Raw genomic sequence first — 6,000 nt, 5'->3', positions numbered from 1 at the left:
GTCATGCTGTGCACCGCTGTTTTATCTAGTTTATGATGATATAAAGAAGACCAGAAGAAAAGGTAAAATACTAAAAAGACACTCTGTGGTATTTTCGTAGCTTGTTGCTATCCTCCGCCAACTCAAAAATCCATCTAAAAGAGCTCTTAACTGTCATGGACTCTGAGGATGGGTGACAAGAAAATCTATTTGCCTTGGCTGAAATGACAGCCTAAAACTCTAGCCCTTTTAAAATATGAGCACTCTTATGGATATAATAGAACTGATTTTCCTCTCAGTTACCTGAGTATAAATCAGGATCACCTCCTTGAAATTGTACCAGCTTAAAGCAGAGTCAGAACTATATTCCATATGTTGATCTGGTGAAAAATATGTCTTCAGTAGTTACAGTTCCAAGTATTAAATATTGTAGGTTAGATAGAGAACAGAAAAAAGCTCCTGCAAAATCCAGTTTATCTTACTTTCAGGACTCTTGATCCATATGATCTTCAAAAATATACCCACTTCAGACTCAAAACAGTGCTAGTGGGGTCATGCCAGAAAACTGCTTTCGGTTTTAGTGTATTTTGAAGGCAAAACCTGGCTTGCACCTCTCTGCTAGCCCAAAGCAACATGGCAACTCAGGGAGCTTGTACCAGCACAGGAAAACCCTTTGTGAGCACACTAATGCTAACTCCAAAACACCCCCAACACGGACCTTGGAGAGACTGTGATAGACAGAGGAAAAGTCTGTGTGTTCCTGTGCCCCAGGGAAACTCAGGAGCCACCAAATCTTCCCTTCAGGAAGCCCAGGCTACCATCAGCATTTTTGCCTTAACAGTGTTTCTACAGTGAAGATGAAAAAGAGTTTCCAGGACACCAGCATAAGTAAACAAGGACTGGGAAAATTAAAGGATTGCTTAAAATTACCTTTGCACAGATGTAATATCTGAATTCTGCTGAGCATTTCTTTGTACTAATTTGGGACCTGTTCCAGGGAGGGTATTTTCAAGAATTTAATTGCAGCCCATTTAGTTTCAAGGCATTCACAATAAGTAAGAGGAAATATATGTTGTTAACAAAAAATCCAAAACATTTGTTGTGGGGCTGTGAGAAGAGAAAAGATAAAGATGTTAATGTCAACATTGGCATTTTTCTTTTTTTTAATGCTTCTCAATAAAGTTTTTCCTATGGTGAACTTTTTAGAGGAAAAGCAGATTTGCTGCTGAAGAATGAATTAAAATTGCCATTTATTTGTGCTCCCCTTTTCTACAGATACTAATAACTGTGAATGATGAGTCAAATGTCAGGCGTGATGCTTGGAGCTATGGCTCTGCATTAATCTTCAGCTTGGAAATTTTTTTCCCCTTCTTCCTTCAAATCTGTTTAATCTGAAGGGTTATCCCCCTCAGCTGCTCAAGTGCGAGATTGGTTACCCAGTTTCAACTTCTCTGTAATCCCTCTATTTAAAGGTGAGATAATCAGCTTTTGTCTGGTTGACTTGGATCTAAGACAATCTCCGGCCTAAAGACAAAGAAGAGCCTACATGAAGAGAATGCAGAGTCTCTGCTTGCCTGCAGAGAGAGGAGGTGGCCTTTTAAGCCCTTTCCAACATCGAAAATTCTCATGCCCTGCAAACCCCAGCAGTATTAACTTAGAGCACTACCCACAGACAAACGTTCCTGTTAGGAAGTGAATATTATTTGGATAGCAGGCTCAAGAACGTGCCAGAATATTTGGCATGGGTGATCATCCCAAGAGGGAGAGAATAAACTCTTTGTTCTTCAAGTGATGGCACACAGTGCTGCTTGGGAAGCTACCTCCCAATTTCTGTTGATTGTCACTTTCCTTTGATAATTGTGTACATAGTGGAAGAAAGACAGACCAACCTTCTTTCCTTTTTTTTTTTTCCTTCTTTCCTTTTGTCTCTCTACATCTCCCCCGCCACGCCTCTTCCTCCTGAATTTAAAGCTATGAAAAATCACTGGACAGAAAAGTGGCGAGAACAAAGTGGTTCATGCACACAGAGGTTGTGGAGCCATCCAGGCTACCCTACCAGCGTGTATCAAAATGTCTGAACAGTGGCTTGGAATTTCCCCGGGAAAATGTATTCCTATATCACTTCTGTTTGGATCTCCTGTCAGAAGAGGCCCACAGAATTGTGCAACAGATACAGAGTTTGAGCTTTTCCCCACTACTGAGTTCCTTCAGGAGCTACATTTCAGCCACAGGAGGGAAAAAAATAAAGGATATTGGAAAAAATCCCCACAAGGTGACGAGTGTCTTCAGAGACTGACTAAATGAACAGTTTTGCTATCTACAAACACGTTTCACTCTGCAGTTCTATTTCATGCTTTTGATATTTCAGGGTTTGAGGTCTATCTGGGAGTAAACAAACACTGCTGCATCAGAATTTCAGCAAGACAGCAATCCCCATTTTACGACTATGTTAGGGAAAGAGCCTAAAGGAAGAATGTTTCTGTCCAGTGTATTTCTCTAGGAAACTGATGGCATAAATGCTTAGGGAACAAATAACTTTGTTCAAGCCCCTGGAGTAGGGTTCCAGGTTCTGGCTGGGTCCAGTAGAAGCCACCATTCAATAAATACCCTTGCTCTTCACAACATGAAATAGGTCCATAACTCTGTATCTGTGAGAGGCTAAAGGAAAATGCATCTGGAATTGCCAGATAACTGATAAGTATTGCTAAACAGATGCTAATGAACTCACTGAACAAGGCAACATAGGTCGGATCTGATCCTGTGTGCAAACCTCTAGAGGCTCACCTGTAAGTGGACAGACAGTACTAGGAAGAAATTCAATAGACTTTCTGAAAAAGAGAGGCAGAAGAACAGGTACAATGTTTCCCCACCCTGACATAGGGACCTGCTGCAGATCAGATGTGGGAGCACAGAGCTGCTAGGGAGGCATATAAAAATGAGATTGCTTCCAAAGGGTGGGTCAGAGGGATGTGCCACACCCCCATCCATTGCAGTCTTATGATTTCACTATTACAGATTCAAACTTGGCATATGCAAAAGTTAAAGTTCCCATGGCAACAGTTACTTCTACCACAATTCATGCCTTGTATACTTATCATACACATTTAGCGTCAAAGAGGAATATATTACATGACACATTTATCAACGTAAAATAGAAAAGAAAATACTTCAGCTGTGGAATGTAGCCAAGTTAAAGATTGCTATAGAAACCTTGATTTTTGCACTACCTGACCTTTTCAATTTTAGCTGTAAAACTTTATGGTTACATTAAGAAAGATTTGTACTTATTATCTGTTCACCTCATCCCACAAATGGTAAGAGCATTGTCCGAGCAGAAGAAATGTTCTGTTCCCTTGATAAAAACTCAGTGCTTATTCTCACTTTCCACTGGTCAGCTGAGCATCATTTGTAGTCTTGCAGGGACAGAAATTAACAAATATACTAAGGGAAAAAGAATGCTGAAAAATTCAGCCATGTGATATCAGTTCAGGCAGCTGTTTGCTTTAGTCATTTTGTAGTTCCCTAATCTCTCAGAAAGATAAGCAGAATTGAAGTGATATGGTTTTAGTATCCTAGTCTTGCAGAAATTGTATGTGAAGGGAAGGTGTTGGCCTTTCACCATACATATAGGAATGGACTTAACAGCTCAACCCAAAATTCAGCTCTTCCACCATCATGTTATGAAGAGTAATTGATAGCAGGTATCTGTGGAAGACTATACAAACAAGAAAAAGATAGAAAGAGACTTCACAGAAGTTTCTTTCAGCCTAAAGCAAATTTGGGAACATCATGAAACAGATTTAGTTTGGGGATTTTTTTAATCTCTTCCTACTCTAAACCTGTCAACTGATTAATTTATTTTATGCAAAATGCATCAAAAATAATAATGGGCTGAATTTAGCCCTGAAAGAAAGAAGTGGGTATCGTTCTACCCATTTGAATGGAAGTACTTCAGAGACAATATTGTGCTATTTGACCTAATTTTTTCCTGGTATCCTTGCAAATGCAAGCAATTTCTCTGAATCAGTACAAAAAGAGGATAAGTAAAAGAAGAATCTGTTGGATGTTCCAGGCTTTCTGTCTCCATGCACTCGTGTCCTTGTTGACAGCTGCTCACCATCGCTGTATACCACTGTCAGATCAGATTGGCATTGCCTTGCACATTAAATCCACATTTCAATGGTGTAACCTGTCATTGCACTGTTCATGTGAATTGATGTGAACTGATTTGTTCTAACCAGAGCTTGGAGCAATTTGATGGCAGGGCCTGTTATTCCACAAAACATGAGGCAGTGCTAAACAGCACAAGCAGACAATCTAATTAAATTCCTCAATTCCACTAACTTCGCTGTCATGGTAAGAGTGGGGAAAGTAGATTTTTACAGCTCTTTTGACAGTGCTGTGCTGTGGTTTCTTCAGAGTTTTGTTAATTTAATGTCTGTGATTATTACTTTCCCATATGGGAGTTTTCCCCAGTGGATAACACAACACATATATGCAGTACCTGCCACATACCTGCCATACACCCTACAGCCTGCCCTGCTGCCCAAGATGTGCTGTACACATGAAGATATGGGAATGTATATGTATGCAAGCTATACCAAACCATACAAAGGTTTATTTACCTGTTCTATACTCATGGCTTCACTGAAAGTGAGATATAGGCATTTCTTAGACAAGAGACTTGCTGCTAGGCTGTAATGTTACTTGGAAATAAAAATTACACAACCACACTAACTACCAAGCCCCAAAACAGCCGTTATACAAGCAAAAGGCCTAGAAATATAACCCTGAGTATCATCAATGCCGTTTGTGAATAGATTCGTAGTTCAGAGTTACGATCATTGTATGCAACAGTTATAGTGCAGTTTATTTGAAAGATAAGTTTTGAAACAGCATCTCATTTAATGGGACCATAACATCTCTAAAGGAGAAACACTCCAGTTATTTAATATCAAAAAAAGAACATAGATGTGTACTTGCCAGTACAAAGGTTGTTTTTGCCCTAAGGTTCTCATGGGTTAAGAATTCAGAGTGTCTGAAAAGGCTCACTAATTAAAGCAGAAAAAAGAATTTTTACTCGTGGCTACTTAGTTTTGACAATCAATTATCTCCACATACCTCCAGTAAAAAATCACCTGGATTTCTCAGATAGCCAAATTTAACATATAAAGAGCTTCAATTCATACAAGAGAGTAATAAAACTGCTTAAGTGTAACAATTTGTGAAAATCTGATGTTTCAATTATAAAAAAGTTGTCTCATGCTGTAGTATCATATTTCTGACATCTTGGTCTATAGATTGGCAAATCGTTTCTTTACTCCCATCCTCAGTCAACAAGTATCTTTGCTGGTGGTGGGTCAATATTAGCATTTAATTTGCTTGACATACACAAGAGGAATATCTGCCAGCTCTGTCAAGTTTGAGGCATACACACCATATTCCCTGATGCCTGCCATTACTGCAGTTTCCAACCTAAGAAAGAAAGAAGGAATTTCTTCCTTTCTCTTCAAGCCTGCTCACGAACCCACAAAATCTCAATAACACAAGCCTGGCAATGGTCTCCTGGTCATAAAGGCCTATGCACCAACCTGTTCAGTCTATACTCAAATTAAACTGTATTCCTGATCAAAGAAAGGAGTTGAAAGCTGGAAAGTTGGAACATAGCTTGGGTTCATCCCCATTCCTGTATCAAATTTAATTCAGAACAGGATGGGTCCCAGCAGCGACCCTGTGGGATTCAACTGGGTCCCATTTCTCCACTTTACAAACATGGCAGTTTATCCTTAATCTTTGTTGTTTTTATTTTAGTCATGTATGAAACCATGTGAGGGGACCTCCTTTTTATCCCATGACTGTTTAATTCCTTTAAGGATCTTTGGTGATGTGAATCACTTTGTGAAAACCCAGGTCCACTGTATATCAGCAAGCCCTTCGTCTGATTCTCATTAACTCCCCCAAAGGATGATAATGGATTTGTGAGGCATGTTTGCTCTCTACAAAATGATGTGTTTACCAATT

The sequence above is a fragment of the Passer domesticus genome, chromosome 3 (assembly GCF_036417665.1).
Source record: "Passer domesticus isolate bPasDom1 chromosome 3, bPasDom1.hap1, whole genome shotgun sequence".
Lineage (NCBI taxonomy): Eukaryota > Metazoa > Chordata > Aves > Passeriformes > Passeridae > Passer > Passer domesticus.
The sequence above is the reverse complement of the archived record's forward strand: the minus strand, read 5'-3'. Positions refer to the sequence as shown.